The sequence below is a fragment of the Cupressus sempervirens genome, chromosome 5 (assembly GCF_028749045.1).
Source record: "Cupressus sempervirens isolate cs-2001-9-10 chromosome 5, ASM2874904v1, whole genome shotgun sequence".
NCBI lineage: Eukaryota > Viridiplantae > Streptophyta > Pinopsida > Cupressales > Cupressaceae > Cupressus > Cupressus sempervirens.
Genome location: NC_143122.1, coordinates 556,211,253 through 556,233,151, shown reverse-complemented (window position 1 = coordinate 556,233,151; position 21,899 = coordinate 556,211,253). Strand labels below are relative to the sequence as shown.

Below are 21,899 nucleotides of genomic sequence, written 5' to 3'. Positions count from 1 at the left end.
AAAATAAGTTACAAGTGCTTCAAATGCAATGAGCAATGCAAGAGTTTCATGACATACAAACCTTGCTTTCAATTTAATTAATGGATTTTGTGACCCACCAAGATCTTTCAAACATTGGAAAACTATAAGAACATGTCATGGTGAAACAAAACAAAAAGCACACTTCTAAATTCATTCTGCAAAGGGTACACACACATTAAAAAAAATAAAAAGGGAATAAAGTTTACACATCAACCCAATGTCTTGAATGATAATTTAAACATTACTACTGTCAAACAAAGTATTGGAAATAGTGTGTGTGGTGAACCTTGCATGCTAAAAGATAAGATATATGCTTTGCATATACCTTAGGACATGATACAAGCTGTTTCACAAGCAACACTAAACATTCCAATTTTTTTCTCGTTTACTAGAGTGATGATAAACTATATGCAAAGTAGAAGTAGTGCAGCATAATAGATGATTAGTATCTAGAATTTTTAATACTGAAAATTATAAAGAATGTAATACTCATAAGTGTCACTACCTAAGAGAATGCAACCCAAGTTTATCATGATCTTTGTAGAATTCATTGCATTGGGAATATCCTACTTATTTGCAAACACTAGTAACATTGCATCTCGTAGTTCATCTTGCAAGAACAAGAAAATTAAATGATAAAAAATAATTCTACGGATAACATGAAAATAATTGTTAAAAGAATGAGGCCAATTTTACACATAATAACCAAAGTTGCCACCCATGAGAAAGACATGAAATCTTCTTGATCCATTTTCCAATTGTGTTTATACAATCCTAAAAATTCACTTTGATAGTTCTGACTAATTATTGTTGGAAGGATTTTATTTGCTTCATCAAACGAGTGTATATTGTAGTCTTGGCTTCTTTTATTTTTCAAGATAGTATCATTACTCATCTAGTGTTGTTCAATCTGAAAGGATGATATTGATATGTTGTTTTTCTATAACAACCAAAACAAGGGGTTGTTAACCTTTACACAAACAAGGGATCAAAGCATAAACATAGGGCATCAACAACACAACAAAATAAACCTTTTCCTATGCACTTGGACAAAAGTCTAAGCAACGCTATTGTTAGGATTGCAACAAAGGAAACCCCACTATAACCTGTCAACAAGGCCCAAGAGTGATTATTTAAGAGTCAGCATTATCAGTAGAATTTTGTTCAAAACAGAAGTGGGAGCAGTAACTTCAACAACATAGGCCACAAGGCTAGCAGGCATCGTACCTGAAATACGGTCTAACATCCAAAATTGTGACAAGAATGGAAGCGATAGAAGTCTAACTCAGACCAACAGCATAAGAAGCATCAATATAATCAAAAAAAGTTTCTTCTTTATTAGAAAACAAGTCCTCAAAAGGAAAATCTAAAATAGAATCATAAGCTCTAATTGCAAATGGTCATTTTCCACAGCCCTCCATCAAGTGACAGCACCTATCCAACACAAAATGGCAATCATTAGGCATGTATCCTATAGAGATGCAATCTCTACAAAAAAATGGAAAACCCTCATATTCAATGCTTCACCCGTGGCCTCTCATCAATCATGATTGAAGTGGAGAGATCTCTATTTCAACTAGAATACAAACGTAGAATAGCCCAAAATTGTACTAGATCCATCCAATTTTAGGAACTAGCAAAGGGAATTTCCAATGGCCTTGAGAAAAACAACTCACAAAAGTGAAATGAAGATGAGGAAGGAAAACCCAAACATAACTCACATAGGTATAGCTCAATGTCACCAAACATTAGGGACTTCAAAGAATTAGTCACCCAACGGTGTAAATCTTAGAGGCACTAGAGACTCTAAGAATTTATAGACCATACTTCTGCACTAATAAAAGTTCATGTTATCACCACAAAATATGACAAACTATGCATAAGACTTGACAGCCCAAGCATAGCTCCTTCAACCAAAATTTGACAGACAATTAGCTAGAGCATTCAGCAGGTCTAGAACCACCAACAAGAGAAAATATCCTAGCACCTAGAAGCCTAGCTTAGCGCTACACTAGGAGAGTCAAACCCGAAAAAAAACCATCCAATGGATCTCTTCTGATGGGGTGTGTTATGAGTATATTAAGTTCCCCTCTTTCTCCAGAGTGGAAAACATCATGAATTTTGAGTTCAGATCTACGTTATGTAATACTGCTTTACTCATGTTTAGAGACCCTTACAGTATATTTAGAGATAATTAGTATATCTACTCTATAATAAATGGTAGTGTAATAGCATACTAGCATCAGAGTTCATAACCCACATCAAAAGTGGTTAGTTACACAAGAAGAAGCATCGAACATGGGACATGAGAAACAAATTCAGATTGATTTGTCCTCTATTATCAAAGGATCATAGTAAGGCACAACACAAATTCTCAAATATAAATAATAGTCAACTGTCATTTTACTTAGATCCCTATGAAAATGTAGCATTGAAATACAATATACATTGGAGTTAGGAATTTGGCTGACAACCAAAATCAATTGAATTGAAACAAGAAACTTCACCAAAGAATCAACTAAATATGTAATTTTAAGCATATTTTGCTACTCAAAATGTTACGACTTCTTCCTTCTTGACCTTAAACTCATGACATTTTCTAGTTTTACAAGGGGAAACACGATCTCTCCAACTGTTAACTCTAAATGGCTTCCACCTTAGGCGCATAGAGTCTTTGAACTAGATAGATGAAATACACAACCATGCTGAAGACCATGGAAATAGAGGATAACATGGAAAATACCAAACAACAAGTTGGATGATGATGAAGACTACAGTGAAGGTAGAAGATCCCATACATCATCAATTAATACCAAACTACCAAATGGAGTATACAAACTTGAAAAGATAAGACACACCTTACAACTAAATGAAACTCTAGAAGCTACCATCAAATGGCATGACATTGAATCATTACCAATAAATGAATAAAACATAGAGAAGCTACTAGATATGGTATTTCTATTCATTTTTCAAACAAAAGAGTGTAGTAGGTATGCAACCACGACTAAGGAAAGTGCAATTTCACACCATTTGCCATGTTGATGTTGAGATACAGACCTGTGCAATCCAATCTCCCAAGGAATAGACAACACCACGTATCACCATCTTTGCCAAAACAAGAGTTGTCATAAAGCGATGTTAGAATAGTTACTAAAATGGTCATAAATTATGTTGTTATAGTAAAAGAATACTTCAACTTAAGAAAAAAAACTATACAATATTAAAACATGATATTGTGCTTTAAAAACTAAAAAGGTACCTGTAACGAAGAACTTCATTTCGACTTGCTAATTGGTTTTCACTATTAACTATAAGCTTATCTTTAAAGTTTGAGCTTCACTTGGTTTCGAGAATAGTTAAATATTCTCTACTTAACAGGGCCAACCACGTGAAGGTGGAAGCTCATTTGCCCCCCCCCCCCCCCCCCCCCCCCCCCCCGCCCCCAACATCACTCTAAATTCCCTATTAACATTTAATAACATTCAATTCATCCATTTTTGAAATATAACATTCAATCATTATAATCACATGATAACATTCATTAACACGTAAAATTCATAAACACACAACATTCATGAATAATTCAAAAGTAAGTCATTCATGAATAATTCATTAACACAATATTCATTAACACCCAATATTAATGAATAATATTCATTAACACAATATTCATTAACAATATTCAAGAGTAAGTCATTCATGAATAATCGTATCTTTTTTTCTTTCTTGCCGTATCTTTTTTTCATAAAATTTCTAAGAGGAATATCAATGTCCTCGTCATCCCCATTAACATTTAATAACATTCAATTCATCCATTTTTGAAATATAGCATTCAATCATTATAATCACATGATAACATTCATTAACACATAAAATTCATAAACACACAACATTCGTGAATAATTCATTAACACGCAACATTCAAGAGTAATTCATTCCTAAATAATTCATTAACACCCAACATTAATGGATAATATTCATTAACACAATATTCAAGAGTAAGTCATTCATGAATAATCATTTCTTTTTTGCTCTCTTGCCGTTTCTTTTTTTCATAAAATTTCTAAGAGGAATATCAATGTCCTCGTCATCCCTCTCCTGTACTGGTTCTAACACATGTCTCCTCCTCATCCGTTTAGGAACATCATGAGGTTGTTGCACCAAAGGGGGGTCCGTTGCAATAACAAGTACTCCATGAGTTAAATTTGCACCATTTTATATTAGTGAATTATGAGTTTTTATTTAAGTAAAAGAACTATAAATCAATAAATTAATTTAAAAGAACAAAACATAGATTTTCTTTACCTGAATGTGCAACATGATCTACCTGCTGATCAGTTTGAACATCCTCTGGCACTCGGTCAGCACAACATGATTCTGTATCCTCAACACAAAAAGGTTACACCAAGTTCAATTAAAGATGTTAAATTGTATTAATAATTATATAATTAGTTTTAAATAACAAATGAGTACCTCCATCGATAGTACAATGCACATCAGGGGCTTCATGATGCTGCGTATGATCTGTGTCACGATTAATAGGTTGCATTGCAATATCATGCACATTATTATCAAATAAATTGTTACTCACTTATTCAATTCTAATATATATGTTGGCATATTTACCTATGCACATGATGCAGGAGACTATTCGGTTGGGGCAATGGAAGTTTGCCGTAGGCATTCAGCCACCACTGCATAGCCTTGCTTGAAGGCAATTGTTTTGTGTTCTTCTGTGGCCTCCAGATTAAAATTAGCGCCCTGCATTTTTTTATTAATCAACAAAATTATTTGCATTTTATAAATTATTTTTCTTTGCAATTCATTTATTGCTACTTACAATGCGTGCTTTGATTTTTGAATATCCCCCAGAGCCAAGTCTGTACTGCCCAACCTTTTCCAGCCTCACCGTTGTTGCCTCTGATGTGTCCTGCAACCTATGAAAAGTTTGAAATATGTTAGATGATATAGATATAAAGATCAGTACTAAATAGTGGATTATTATATGGTATGAAGGTTTTAGCATAAAGTAGCATGTTCCACCAAAAATATGAAAAAAGTGAAGAAATTATAGCATCATACCTTTAATTGACATGTGTAATCATGCTATTTATGCATGGAGTTCATGCTAAGTATCCATATTCTGACATCCCTCTCCATAAAATTACACATCAATTTCGACAATCTCTATTATCCATTGTCACACAAAGTAAATGATAAGCTAAAAGTTGAAACAACTAGTAGATTTTATAGATTAAATTTTTATCCCTACGTTCCACACTCAAAGTGTTTTTATCCCCAAGGATGCAACAGGTATAAACTTGAGGGCGAATGTCAGATTTTAGATTGTTTTAGTAGCATTCCTTTTTAACCGTAGCTGAAAAGTAAGTATTTTTTTGTTTTCAATTTAAAAGACATCACCTTTGTGCATCACATTACAATGATTGAATATCATTTATCACCTATATTGCTAACACATACAACTATGGTACATGTAGTTGAGCATTACTATATTTTCAAGACATAATATAGCTATATGTGAAGTTATAAGTGCACTACTTATATCTTATGTAGGATTTATGCCTAGATTGAGATATATACAGTTGTGTCAGCATTGAGATTGAGATTTATAAGCAATTGTGTCAGCATATGAATTTAGGATTTATAAGTAGTTGTGTCAGTTATATCTTATGTAAGATTTATGCCCAGATTGAGATTGAGATTTATAAGCAATTGTGTCAGCATATGAATTACATACCTTTCATCAATAGATAGATTAAATTGAGCTAGTTGAAATTGTTGATACTGAAGTTGAACCCTAAATTTTCTCATTAATGTACTAGTAGTTAATACTATTGCATACCTTTTCGAATTTGCTGGTGTACTTTCTTCTAGATTTGCTAGTGTACTTTCTTTTAGACGTTCCCTTTTCTCCTTTGCATCCAAAATGAACTCATTCCAGTCTCTCACTGAAACAAAGGGAGGACGCTCGTACTTTGGGTTTAGGACGAGGCTCTTTCTATATGTGTCCCTCACAACCTTAAGATGTCTGGAAGCTTTTTGTAACAATTTCTTATGATCAAAAATATTACTACCAAACTCATGCTCTATATCTTTGATGAGCTCATCTTTTAATTTTTGATCTTGGTAGTTCCACCTTTTAAGAAAAAAAAAAAATTGTTAGATATAGCTAGTATAAGAAAAGACCCAAATGAAAGGAAAAATGTTGCACCAATTAATGATTTGAAGAAAAACAGTGGGATAAAATTAGTTCAGTTATGATGTTCCACCTTTTACGTATGGTGGGCCCGAATCTTCGCAGCGTGAGGTCATAAAGCCTCCTATAAAATGTATCGTTTCTTGCAAAAAATGTCATGGGATAATTAATAGTAAGAACCATTAAAATGAATCATGCGAAGAATACTTTTTATAGTGAATAACAAATACATAAAATGAGATACATTTCATCTTTTTAGTGATCTATTTCAGGGTTGGAGGATCAACTTGACCAAAATTGACCAAAAAAGAAGTTTGGAAAAAAATTTAAAATGTCTAAAACTAGTCAAACTCTACCAGGGTTCTATTGTTGATGTTCTGAAACTAAAAAATGTACTGTGACTATATTAATCAATATACCTTGAAAAAAAAATACAGTGCATAATACATGTAACTAGCCATGACCTTCATTTTTTGTCATTCTTAATTGATGCTGTCATTGATCATACTTGGGATATTATGGAAAACAAATATTGCTAAAATAGACAATGAAGCTAAAAGTGAGCACTCTAAAATTCTAACAGGCAATAGCAATGATGTGGGAAATCATTGAAAACTGAACATTGAATATGAAAGAAGACTCCCACTTTTGGTTCTCTATACAAAAATTGGTTAGTATCTTCTACTAAAAGCATGAAATTGCAATGTACCGAATTGCTAAACTAGAGAATTACTAGTATAGACAAAAGGTCATTGATAATTCAGATGATCCTACCAAACCACTTCCTATCATGTTTACGTCTTGCAAGAAAATCCTTATTACAATATAAAACAATATTATTTAAAGTGCATGGTATCTTAGGACATTTCAAAGGCATTGATTCATCATCGTCAATCAACAACGATGTCTGCATAGCTCCCATGCTAGAAATATGGGTAGCTCCAAGAAATGACAGTGAATTATCACCAATACATGCCCTATGATCTGCATTTGGTGGAGTACCAGACGGTGCATCTCCTACCACAAAAAAAACAATACACTATGTGATGCACCCAAGATTAAAGTACATATTATCAACTCATAATTAACACAAAACCAAATATAGCAAAACAAGGATTTACCAGCTAGACGTCCCCTTGTTGCCGACATTGCAGTCGACAATCTCGTACAGGCCTCCGTCAACCTCTTAGGAGTCTCTTGCACTGGATGACTTGAACAATACATTGTTAGCAAAGACATTCTGAAATAATAAAAGTAAGAGTTAAGAAGTTTTGAATGTTTGAAATAAAAAATTCTTTCTAACTTGTCAACTAAAAGATTATTTTACCAGTGGCAGTCAGAGCTCTACTACTACCGGGCTCACCACGTTGTCCTTGACCAAGTTGTGGATCAATTGCCAAAAATTCTTGTATAACAAGAATTTAGTAGTTAAAGTTTCTTACAACTCTTTAAAAAAATTGCATCAATAAAGTATTTTTGCCAATATTACATATTTTACTTCACAACATAAAAGATTATAAAATACAAATATTTATTAAACTTTTCTTATAACTAAATATTCATTGGAGCTTACTTCATAACGACGAGCTTGCACTTTCAAATCTGATAGCCTCTTCATCATCTCCTCGGATTCCATATTTGCCTCATCCAAAATTTTCATTGCTTCTAAATTAATTTTTTAAAATTTTTTCTTCAACATTTTTATGAAATCGGGAGTTTCAGCAATATCCTCATCAGAAGGCGTAGCTAGTGGCTCGACACTTATTGATAGTACTTTACCCTTATCTTGAACACCAAATTGTGAGAGAAATATCAGTAAAACTATCATAAAACTAAAAAATCATAAATAAAATAACGTAATAATATAACATTTTTCAACTATCTAATTTGTACAATTTCAAAAAGGTTTACCCTCGCTGAAGAAGGGGTGGGAGTAGCATCCTAGTGACCTCTATCATCTTTCGGATCCATATCGTCCTGTCACAAAGATTAAACATAAAAAAATCAGCTAACTGAAAGCAATAGATAGCAAAAAAAAACTTATTAACAAAATGGTAAATAGTACTTACACCGTAAATAAAATAACATAATAATATAACATTTTTCAACTATCTAATTTGTACAATTTCAAAAAGTTTTACCCTTGCTAAAGAAGGGGTGGGAGTAGCATCCTGGTGACCTCTATCATCTGTCGGATCCATATTGTCCTGTCACAAAGATTAAACATAAAAAATTCAGCTAATTGAAAGCAATAGACAGCAAAAAAAAAACTTATTAACAAAATGGTAAAGAGTACTTATAGCCCTCATGATAGTAACTTTGTTTGTATCTATGCGATTTAAATGGTAATCGATTAGTAGTTCTTCCCTTGCACTTATTGATTTTATTGCACAAACAAAAACTTCATTCCCCTCACGCGCCTCAAATATGCAATTGGGTTTCTTACTAGTTGAAGAAGGTCGCATACTATTTATAAAACCTATAATATTACCTATTGCTTTTGGTCTCCCATAAATGTACATAGAAAATCTTTTACTTTGATCTTTTTTTTGTTGTTGTATATAATTAGCTGATACCCCATACCTACGCATACTTTTTTTATACCGAACAATCTGCATCCAATCATTATAATTGTAACATGGACCGACATACTTGAACAATTCGACAACTTTTTTGTAACCTACCTTTATCCCATCCATGGAAAATAGGCCCAAACCATGTAATGAGGATGGAGCAATGTGATATATCCTCTCATTAACACAAAAATTTGTGTTAATTGGAGGTAGCTCATTGGGTACCCATTCTTTCTCAATGTGTGAGTACCGAAAGGGCACCTTGATGTCGCCTTTGGTCTCATCATCATAAGAACATGACCCCCCATTAGCAAGGAAAAATTGCATGCATTTCAAATTTTTTTCTATTCTTTTGACCTCTAGTTGATCTCCCTATTTTAGCCATACTACATGTAGAGATTTCATCTAGCAGTTCCTCATTTCCCTCATTCGATGTAGATAGATCCGACAAGTACCTATTTGGTGGGTCCTGCAATCCATCAAATGGAAAGTGAAAGTGACAAATATAAAATGTAGTAAGTTGAAAGTGATTATACAATTATATTTCTATATGGACCTTCTTTGTCTATATATACATTATATGATTATATAATATGTCTATTTATAACATACGTGCTCAATGATAAACAAGAAGAATATAAGAAAATTATGTCTATTTATTGACTTATACCTGCTGATCCATGTCACTGTGCACAATCCACGCCAAATGGGTCAAATTTCTTGTAGTCAATTGACTGTTTGCAAAAAGGGTGACAATTAGACACAATATAAATATTGGTAATTATAAATAACATATGTTGTAATCATTAGAAATGAACACAATAAATATGTAATCAAATTTTCTGAATATGTTAATCATTTACTTTAAGTTAGCTAAAAATTACATGATACACATTTGCTACAAATAACTTAGAAGACAACGTGAACAATAGGCAACATCGCAAACATGAACAAATTTCCCTTATATATGGAATGCAAGATCGTCAACAGAAGGGGTGACGATGTACCTCTAGTCAATTGACTATTTGCAAAAAGGGTCATAATCAGACACAACATAAACATTGGTAACTATAAATAACATATGTTGTAATCATTAGAAATGAACACAACAAATACGTAATCAAATTTCCTGCATATGTTAATCATTTATCTTAAGTTAGCTAAAAATTACATGATACGTGTATGCTACAAATAACTTAGAAGACAACATGAACAATATGCAACATCCTAAACATGAACAAATTTACCTTAATATATGGAATGCAAGATCATCAATAGAAGGGGTGACGATGTTTATAGTCATTGATTATCTTCATCATCATCATCATCATCATCATCATCATCATCATCATCATCATCATCATCATTGCCATCATCACCATCATCATCGCCATCATTGCCATCATCATCGCCATCATCACCATCATCATCGCGATCATCGCCATCACCATCATCATCATCATCATCATCATCATCATCATCATCATCACCATCACCATCATCGTCATTATCATCATCTTGATCTTCATCATCTTCAATATATTTTTCTTCCATAACATTATACTTTATTGGCCTTCCTCTTGGATCATGTCTAACAACAAATGACCAACCCTATTTATTTGGAACCTCTGAGTAAAACACTTGCTCACATTGGCTTGGAAGAACATAGGGCTCATCTCCAATTGGCTCAAACGACTTTGTATTGATCATTGTAAATACATTATCATGTTGAATAACCGTTCTATCTGGATCATTTTGATTTAGTCGTAACCTGTACCATTTGATGACGAATAGAACTACTTTGAAGGTGTTAAATTCACACTCAATTATATCATCCAAGATGCCATAGTATTGATTTTGATATTGTTGAGGATGTATGTCATTTCTAGATGATATATTGGTGACCTCAAAAACTGCAGTTATCCCAGAATCACAAGTTTTCTTTGTGTCATCCAACCTTTTTATGCGGAATTTGTGGCCATGATAGTACATAGCTTTGTGGTGCTTGACCTGAAATTTTTGAAGTGTGTGTATATTATTAGCATTGTGAGTTGATACGAAACATACGTCAAGTTATGATCATTAATAAATTTCTACGTACCTCTCCACCTCTTAAACCCTTTACTAGATCAACTACCATCGACATAACATTGGAATCTCCATTACGATGAGCTTCTGTAACCAATGAAGCAACACCTTCCCATGTTAATGAGCAACCATTTTGTTGACATCGTTCAATCCATTCCGTCATCCAATCAAGATTGTTCGCAATATACAAATGTATTGCATCCCACTCTTGACCACCTGTTTCAAAAAAATACACTAATTAAAAATAACTTATATTGAAGATTTATATGAATTAATTAACTACAATAACATCTTAGATTTACCTCTCACTTTCCTCAATCTACCTTTTCCCATCAAGTACTCTCTTTCGGATTTGTTAATTGAGTTGGGATCCCAAATACGATCTACATGGATGTTTGCTACAAACTTAGGAAGATATTCAGTAATGTACACCATGGTCTAGTATACCATATATCCCTCCACCATAGAAACCTCGGGATGTGCTCTCTATCGAACCAAGCCTTTCAAAAATTTCAAGTGCCTCTCAATCATCCACATTGACCTGGTTGATACAAGTCCACACAATTCAATCTCCTCAACTTGATGTATGAGGTAGTGTTCTTGTGCATTGAAAAAACTTGGAGGTAGACACTTTTGCATTTCACACATCAGAAGAGGAATTTTTCTCTTCCAATATTTTATATCTTCTTTATTGATTTCTTTAGATGAAAACCACCTTATGTATTTTCCAAGATCATATATAACCTATTTGACATTGTTGGCAAAGTGGTGTGGGAGAGATAGAGGTAGAATGTACTACAATATTTGTAAAATGATCTTGTCAATATTTTATAAAAGAATGCAATTAAAACTACATGCAGTATATAAATATATAGTGAATACAAAATAACATGAATTACCTTAATAAATGTATGCCAATCGTGTGTTTTCAACCTTGGCCCAAATTCACTTTTATTTGATATGACATTTTTTATGTTCGCAGCAAATCCTGTGGGAAATCGTATTTTTTTTTATGACTTCTTTTATAGCATTGCTCTACTGCTCTGATAATAACCAACTAAGAGCACTTGTATCAATCCAGTCTCCATTGTTATTTGGTCGAATACCATTTTTCATTGCATGGTTGGATTCTTCAATGTCACTACAAGTTTTGACAATTTGATCTTTGTCACGCCTTCCATCCAAGATTTTCCATAATGTCTCTACTACATTCTTTCCAATATGCATAGGATCAAACAAATGCACAATTGGGAGTTTCTCGTAGTACGACAACCTAGTAAATTACGTAGGATAAATTTTTAGTCCTTTTGGAAGTTGGACATTGATGTCTTGACGACCTTCACAACCATCAATCACATCATTAGTAAACAAAACACAATATCGAAATATAAATTTGAAACAAAAAGCATCAAATGGAATGACATTACCTTGACGATTTATTTTATTGTATGCCAACTTCCATAGGCGAGGTTTCATTCTCTATGGCTTTGACATAGTCTCTTCTAGACCATTGAAAAGATGTTTTTCGGTAATTCGGTACTTATGATTTCAGTGCAAAAAGTGTCTATTCTCATCAAACACCTACTTTCTTAAACTTTTTGAATGATGAGATTTCGTCTTTGGACCACAAACTGGACATGCAAATTTACCCTTTGTTTGAAGACCTACAAGATTGTGTATAAATGGATTAAATGTGTTAACTTTGACATACCAAAAAAGAGGTGTCAAGAAGAGAACATACCACAAAAATGTGTTAGCCCAGGGGCATCGTGTATTGTCCATTCAAGCATTGCATGAAATTGAAATTGTCTTTGTCTATTGGTCTACAAATGTCATACATAGTAACCCCATTCCATAACACCACCAACTCATCGATAAGGTGTTCAATATATATGTTGATATCTTTGACTTGGTACTTACCTAGTTGAATGAGCAAAAACATTACATAATTATTTTGACCATTTGATGGATTAGTAATAATAAATTAATTTAGATGACCACTAAATCAAATTATACTTGGAATAATTAGTGTCAACATTATGTGCTCTCTCTTTATGGACAACCAAGTGTTATTGTTGATAACAAAAACAGGCCACACTGAGTAAGTAGATCTCATCTCTCCATAAGGATTGACACCGTCTATTGCCAATGAAAGCTTGAGATTACGAGGTTCTTCTTTAAAGTGTGGCCATTTTTTCTCTATTTCCTGAAATGCCAAACCATCTGTAGGCATTCGCATAATGTCATCTTGACTTCTATTGTGTACATGGTAATCCATAAATTGTGCCAAGCTATTGCACTTGAATAATCATTGCAGACGTGGAATAATAAGAATATGTCGGAGAACCTTGTGAGGCACCATTTTTGTTAATCAATTTGATTGATATCTACTGATATGACAAGTAGGGCATTGTGTTGCAAATTCATGTTGTTTATGATATATAATATGATCGTTCGGACATGCATCTATTGTTTGATACTCTATTCCAATATCTTTCATGATGGCAGATAATTCTCGGTATGAGCGAGGTAGAATGTTTGATGGTGGTAACAAACACTCACCTATCAACCTACGACCAAAAATATAATTTCTTAATTTAAAGAATATTAATTGCTACACGAACCCAATGTTAATTGTAAGGGAACTACGAGTAAAATAATGAAAGAAGATGGCATACCTTAATATACGTGTCATTGCTACATTGGATAAACCATTCATAACCTTCAAGTTCACCAATAGCAATACAACAAAAAGAAGAGTTGTTTTGGAGCCTTCATATAGGGACTGGTGTGCCTTCTCAAGTAAAGGTACATCAAACTCTGCATCATCATCACCATCATCATCATCATCATTATCATCTTGATCATCGTGATCATTTTGATCATCCTGATCTTCATCATCCTGATCTTCTTCCATGGTATCATTACCTTCTACTTCAATATTCACACCTCCATGTTCCCTCGTTAGGAAATCCACATTCTCCGAATTGTCATGGTCCATAACATGAAACTCAAGGATGTTGACCTATATGAAAATGATGACCTTATATTAACCATGAACATGATGTCATCATCAAATCATGTCTTATGTAATTTATAAACTATTAAAATACATTCCAATGGGTGATACTCGTTTCCCCCTTCAATGTGACCATGTTGCCTACAATGTTGCTCAGCTGTTGTGATTAGATATCTTCGAGTCTTTAAGCCCTTACACATTTTGCAAGGACAATAACATTTTCCATCACCTTTTCTTTTTAAGTTAGACCATAGTCTAGCAATTGTCTCCCTATTTTTTTGTGCATTGATATCGTCAAACATGGTCTTTCTTGAATGGAATGACTCGTTGGTGGAAGAAGGATGATTTGTTTGCAACCTGCAGATGGAGTAGTAAGAGGAAGACACATATAAAAAGGAGTTAGGTCTCTAAACCAAGTAGGAGTTAGGACATGCTGGAGTGGGGTCAGCCCAAGATATTTTGGAATCTTGAAGAACCTGGTAAAGGGTATCTGGAAAGGTGAAAATAAACAAGTATTTTTACAGCTACAAAGGAGGAATCGAGAGCATTATAAATAATGAAGAAGAAACTTAAATCCATACAACTTCACCTCTATTTACAATTTGACCTTTTTGCAAGTGAAATATGACAATATACAAAATTTTCAATCACATTTTCACTTAAAAAAGAACACCAAATATACCTTTGCTACAATATCTTTGCTATCAAATTCTTCAGAACTGCAAGCTCCTGTGCAAAAAAAAGATGAGATGTAATAAGTAATTTTTGATGGGCAATATTTAAACAAATCAACTATCAAAAAAACAATTTATGAAATTCAGTTGCTTTATTATGTACTGAAGACTTGGCAAGATGTTCCCAAGTCTATCTATAGAATGCCTATCTGCATGGTTGTTTGCAAATAGTCTAGTATGGTGCCGCTTTTGAACAACAACAAATATCACTGGGGCTGGTAATTTGGCTCAAGAGATGCACAAGCTTGTTGACACCACACAACTTTTAGTTCATCATATAGCATTCAACTGTCTTCTTTAACAAAATCCAAAGAGAATACAGACAAACTAATGAGCCGTGTCTATCTCAACAGAATAGCAAGTACTATAGTGAGTATTAGGAAACTGACCTTGCGAATAGCATCTAGTTCATAAAGTATTAGGAAAGTGACTTTGCTAATTAGTTTAACATAGATTGGTGAACAGAAAATTCATAATAAAAATCTAATTTTTTCCACACTTGTTCCAACCATATAATGAAACGACAAAAAATGAATTGTATACAAAGACCATATTGTAGGCTATCCAAGTTGAAAGTGAATAGATGACCTTTATGGGGTGCTGTACCAAGTGGAGCAAGTATGTGAGAGCCTGAAGATGAAGGGCTCCTATTTTGGGGCCAATATTTGGTGGTTCGAGGTGCCTAGGGAGAACCTTTGATGCTAAGTCTTAGTTATGTAGACTTTGGTGAATCTGGTGAGCTTTCTACGAGTTTGTACCTGCTGTAGCAGCAGCTACTATGCCCTATTCCAGACCTTCAGTATTCTGATTGACATCAATTATAAGTGTGCATCTAGATGTTAGCTACAATTGATTGGGGTGGCTTTTAGTGTGTATCAGTCTAATTTGACATGTGTGATGGCAGTATCAACGTGTTATCAACATCTTACATTATTTAGAAGAGGTGTAGTTCAGTGGGTAAATGTTCGGTCATTGTGGAAATGGTATTCTATGCTTTCTATTAGGTTAATTTGTGTTGTTGCAGCAGTCTAATTTTATAATCTGAATGTTGTATCAGTTTGTTTCAATAGTGTTCTTGTTATTTTGCTATATTGTAATGCATCTCACTATAATGTCCCCTTTTGACATGATATTCAATAATAAAAATAAAAAGTAAAAATATAAAAAATTAAAATAACATGTAATATAATTATAATTTAATTAAGTTTAGTGACTGATCAAAATGAATGCAATAAAGAGTTATGAGTATTGAAGGATTAATATATAAAGGAGAGACCATTCTATGAGAAGAGAACATGAAGGAAGAAAACAATCATTTGGAAATAAATTATTATTCCATGAGGCAACAATGAAGGGTGGCGACTCAATTCCTTTTGAAGGGTGGCAATTCTTTTATAAATAAAATATAAAGGGAAGATCAATAGACATTCACCATCAAATGTCATTTCATTCAACTAGATACAAAATTAGAAATCCATTCAAGAATCAATTTATGAAATCATTACACACCAATATATCAAATCAACATTCATTCAATCATCACTATCAACATTCGTTAAATCATCAATCCTAAATCCATCAAAGTAAACCATTCAATTGTCCACCTATCATCAATTGGGAATCAAATATCAAAATAACCAAACAATTAGACCAGCAAGCAAACAATCATTCACTTATACAAGCAAATATCAACTATTCAAGTATCAACCATTCTAGCATCCAATCATTTAAATATTTATAATTAAGACATCAATTGGTTAATCATCCACCCATCAATCCTTCAAGAAACGATAATAAAGAGAAATCAGACAATTGACAATGATCTATCAAATACATCAAGATATCAGTTTTCAATTCTAGTTAGTACTTGCAAACTGGACAGGTTCTGGGCCCATAGGGTAGGCTAAGGATTTGAGGCAATATTTATGATACATATTCCACAAAAATTAGCATAATTGGTATAAATACTAGGTCGTTACTGTAGAGCGTAAAAACTGGTTGATTAGGACATTTAGCAATTCCCGATTTGGGTACTCCATTTCAATTTGTTTAGATTGTTTTGTCCAATGTAGCTTGATGCTTTTTAGTTTCAAAATTGAAACCCAAAGTGTCATATTTTGTAGGCATGTTTGTTCTTATAGCCTTAAATTCATTGACTATGATTTTAAGAAAAATCTACAGCGAGACTTATTTTTTAGATGCATGATGAGAAATGATTTCCACATTGAAAAGTTTTATGAGAATTCCTAGGTTCAACAGCTATGTCTTTTCTAGGGCTTATAGCATCTCTTCTTTTGAGCTTATGCAAGTGACAAAGTATGAGAAGGGTAGACTTTAGCAATGGCTATTGCTTTTGTTATTATTCGATTGTTTATTATTTTTCTTATCTCATATCTATGTTTATTTTACATTTTTTCATTTCCACATAAATTGTGGCCTGAGGGGCCACACCTTTTTATATCGATTTAAGAAAAAAGATCACACATAAGGGTGCATCTATAGCTAACTACTTAACATCTAGAATCATATTAACAAAAAGGTTCATATTCATTCTCAAATATATTAAATTGTACATCAGCATAGCCACCAGGGCTAGCCTCCAAGAGCAATCTAGAAAATTTCCACTATTTAGAAGGGTGACAAGAATCATAGTCCATCTTGCAAAAATCATTTTCTAGACTGATGCACATGCTTTCTCAAGAGTATAGAGAATAGCACAAGCTTCCATCTAATTTTTAGAATGAGTACTTAAGGAAGTAGAAAAGAAAAACTTAAACAGGGCTTAAAGTTCCACTACTAGTACCACCCATTCCTATTGGACGTGGATTACTCCTTGAAAACCCATCTATATTGATTTTGAGGAAATCATTTGGGAGGGGAGACACTAACCTAAATGGTTCACTTTCTTGACTTGCTGAACTCTGGGACCAAACCTATTTTGTGAAGAAAGAGAAAAGCATTGATCCAAGTGATTAGCAATGTGGAGATCCAAATGAACAGTTGACTAAGATAGCTCTTGTTTCGACAGACCACCCTCTCATGAAATCTCATTCATACTATAATCTTGCACGATCTTATCATAGAAAAGGTGATTATGAAATTTTTGGCCGCTACTACATGGCATTAGTCAAGGAAACCCAGAAGCCAAAAGATTTTGTGTTACCATACTTTGGGTTGGGACATGTTAAATGAAATTGGGAGATCTTAAGAGTTCTCTCTCAAATTTTGAAAAGGTTGTGGAGGTTCACCCTGAGAACTGTGAGAGCTTGAAAGCTGTAGGCCATATATATGCTCAACAAGGGTAGCGAGAGAAGGCTTTGGAAATTCTAAGAAAGGCAACTCGCATAGATCCACGTGATGCTCATTCCTTTATTAAGATGGGTGAGTTATTGATATCATCAGACCCCAGTGCAGCCTTAGATTCTCTTAACATAGCAAAGTCTCTTATGAAGAAGAGCAGAGAAGATGTACCCATTGAATTGTTAAACAACACTGGGGTTCTTCATTTTGAGCGTGATGAATTAGAGTTGGCTCAACAAACTTTCATGGAGGCATTAGGAAATGGCGTTTGGGTTGAATTCATCAATAAAAACCCCAGTATCAATTCTAAAGTTTTTCCTGTGTGTTTAAAGGACATGGAATTCTTCCATCGACTAGAAGAACGTGTTTCACTTGAGTTGCCGTGGGATAAAGTGACAACACTATTTAAATTGAGTTGCTTTTTAAATACTATTTAAGTATAATTTAAAATATGAATTTATCCATGAGAAATCCAATGAATAGGTGCTCCTGCATCATAGACAAAGATGCTGATGCAAGGTATGATGTTACTAACTTCCCTCTTAGCGCCCTAGTCCACCAACTCATACATGAAACCATGGGAAAAACAAAAAAAAATGTTGGATTTAAAAGCTTTTCCAATCAGTTATTAGGAGTATGAATGAGGTCTGCATGTCAGATTTGAATGAAGCCCTAAGATTCATTCAAAGCCCCCACACCAATATTGGCATGGAGGCTTTGAGTGAAGCCCCTTGGGTTTGAGTGAAGCCCCTTGGGACCTTCATTCAAAGATTTGGCTTCATTTGAAGCCCCTAAAATTTAGCTTCCCCACTTTCCATCTGATTTCTTCATTATGGAAAGTGGGAACCATTATTGTGGCCCTACCCAGGAACAAAATTTTATCACCTAATTTTCCTTTTGTTGACTTCATGATCTTTCTATGAAGCAAATAAAATAATAAGAAACATTTTCTATGTTTCAAACTTCTATGTTGACTAAAAAACATCTACTGAAATAACTTTATTTGACAAATTCCATTAAAAAATTATAACCTTTTTCAACCTAGACTTATATTAGACATTTTATAAGTTACACTAGATTAACATGTTTAAAAGTAACTACACATATCTAAATGTGTGCACTACATAAGTGTGCGATAAAAATATATATGTATATTTCAATCTATCTTGACATATGTTCATAATCACTTGCATGAAAAGGAATGTATTCAAATATTTCAAGCTCATCTTTGTCATTTGGCTCCCCAAAAATGTGCATACTAACAAAATATTATAGAAAGTCAAGTATTCAAACTATTTGCTAGATGTTACAAGAGAACGATAGATCGTTCATTGTTGAATATATAAAATATTTCATATACCACAGAATAACTATTTTATAAATAAAAACTTTCATACATGGGATGAAGCATTCTGGTTGTTTACAAGTCTATTGGACATAGTGAGCTTGCATAAAAAATATCACAATAGTCCTTGAATACTTGAATGTTCTTTTTTCACCTATAAGTAGTGGTGAATATAGAAATAATGAGACATTTTATTTAATCTACTATATGGATTTGAAGCAAACAAAATTATTATAGCAACTCAATGCAAAGGAAAATTAATATATTTAATTTAAAATAGTCTAAATGTGTTCGTACAAAAACTATAAATGATTATCCCTATTTAATTGATCTTTATATATTCCTAGTTTTTTAGCTAATGACCAGCCAAATGAAGCCCATAAAGACAACAAGACACAATTTATACCCAAATTAGCATTTTAGAATATTATGAGTGAACCACTTTTCTTTCTTTGTAGCCTATTTTATCTTGGAAATAGGATACCAAATCATGTTGTTATCCTTGATTTATAATCTTATCCTAGTTGATATTTTCTAACAAAAAATTCAATAATCTATTTAGATAACTTGTCTTTTATAGTGTTAACCATTCTCCAAAAATACATATTTTTTTTCTAAAAATATCTTCGAACTCAATGGAAAGCTCATGATTCAACTACCTCTTGTCTCCTATTGAGGTATTTTGAGGATGATATAATAAATAATTCATTCCATCCTACATTGGTAATACTTCTTATTTGGTGAATACATCATTTCATCAAAAAGACTCTTTGTGTGGTGAACCTTTAGTATTTTACCTATACAGTAGATAGATCAGAAGCAACAACATATTTAAATAAACTAAATATCTCTAGAAACATATATGTATATATGTAATAATGTAAATCAAATCAATCTGGAATATTTTCAAGATATAAGTTAAATTCTCATGGATCATTTAGAAGTCATATGTCACAAAAATCTTCAAGTGGGTTACAATTTCTTATTTTTGGAAAATAAATCAAATATTGAATAAATTTGAACCTAAGATTTATTTAAAATAATTTTAAGATATATATTCAATAAAAAAAAAAAAAAAAAAAGATAATAGAACTATATCATTGAACATAAGAGGAACAAAATTTCATCACTTGATTTTCCTTTTGTTGACTTCAAAATCTTTCTGTGAAACAAATTAAAAAAAAAAACATTTTCTATGTTTCAAACTTCTATATTGACTACAAAACATCTTCTCAAATAACTTTATTTGGTGAATTCAATTTAAAAGATTAGAACCATTTTCAACATAAACTTATACTAGATTTTCAAAAAAATTCAAACTTCTATTTTGACTACAAAAGATCTCTTGGAATATAGATCATCCATTGTTGAATATGTAAAATATTTCATATACCATACTATTTAATCTTGCCAAGCTGTTTGAATAGCTACATGACACTAAAAAAGAAAATCTTTTGTATAGACTAATAGTGTTCAAGTTTCTTGATTATGTGGATGCATATCTACGACTTGTAGCCATGGCCCAGGCTCGAAATGAGATCCAACTAAGCCTAGAATTGATTGGGGAGGCACTTAAGGTGGATAAAACCTCAGTAAATGCGATTACCATGCTTGGCAACCTAGAACTGAAAACAGATGACTGGCTTAAAGCAAAAGAAACAATTAAAACTACACAAAATGTATCAGATGGTAAGGATGCTTATGCTGACATTTCTCTTGGAAATTGGAAATATTTTACAGCTTCATGCAATGAGAAGAAGGATCCAGATGTGGAGGGAATACATCTTGATAAGGCTAGGGAACTGTATTGTAAAGTGTTGGCTTAGAGACCTAGAAATGTCTATGCTGCAAATGGGGCAGGCATTGTGCTAGCCGAAAGGGGTCATTTTGATATTGCAAAGGAAATTTTCACACAAGTTCAAGAAGCTGTAGCAGGAAACATCTTTGTTCAGATGCCTGATGTGTGGGTAAATCTAGCACATGTTTACTTTGCACAAGGACAGTTTGGGCTTGCAGTGAAAATGTATCAAAATTATTTGAGGAAATTCTATTTTGGCACTAACACCCAAATTTTATTATATTTAGCTCGATCACATTATGAAGCAGAACAATGGCAAGATTGTAAAAGAACATTATTAAGAGCAGTACATTTGGCACCCTCAAATTACATGTTACGCTTTGATGTTGGTGTTGCCATGCAGAAGTTTTCAGCTTCAACACTTCAAAAGCAAAAACATACTGCTGATGAGGTTCGTCAAGCAGTGTCTGAATTAAAGAATGTGCTCCGTGTGTTTAGCCAATTGTTAGTAGTGCCAAGTCCTCATACACATGGTAGGTTTCAAGGATTAATATAGGCTGCCCACATTGCAGCCCTATATGATTGCTTTCACAACCTACCATCTCCGTGCATTTTTTCTATATGTATGCTAATTTGATTTAAGGAATTGTCAGGCTATGTAATTGTATGATTTGATCATGAGAAAAACTTTGTGGAATAATGAAATATGATACAAGAAACAAGGAATATGCACTATGTTTCAATGAATTTTTAAAAAGGTCAAGGTTGATTTTGCAAGATGAGCATCATAGAACTTTACAA

The 21,899-nt window shown here is 33.1% G+C and overlaps 1 pseudogene; it reads left to right on the top strand.

Moving 5' to 3' along the window:
* The first annotated feature begins 137 nt into the window (after positions 1 to 137).
* Positions 138 to 21,654, top strand: LOC149557142 (protein CTR9 homolog pseudogene; annotated as a pseudogene).
* Positions 21,655 to 21,899: the final 245 nt, after the last annotated feature.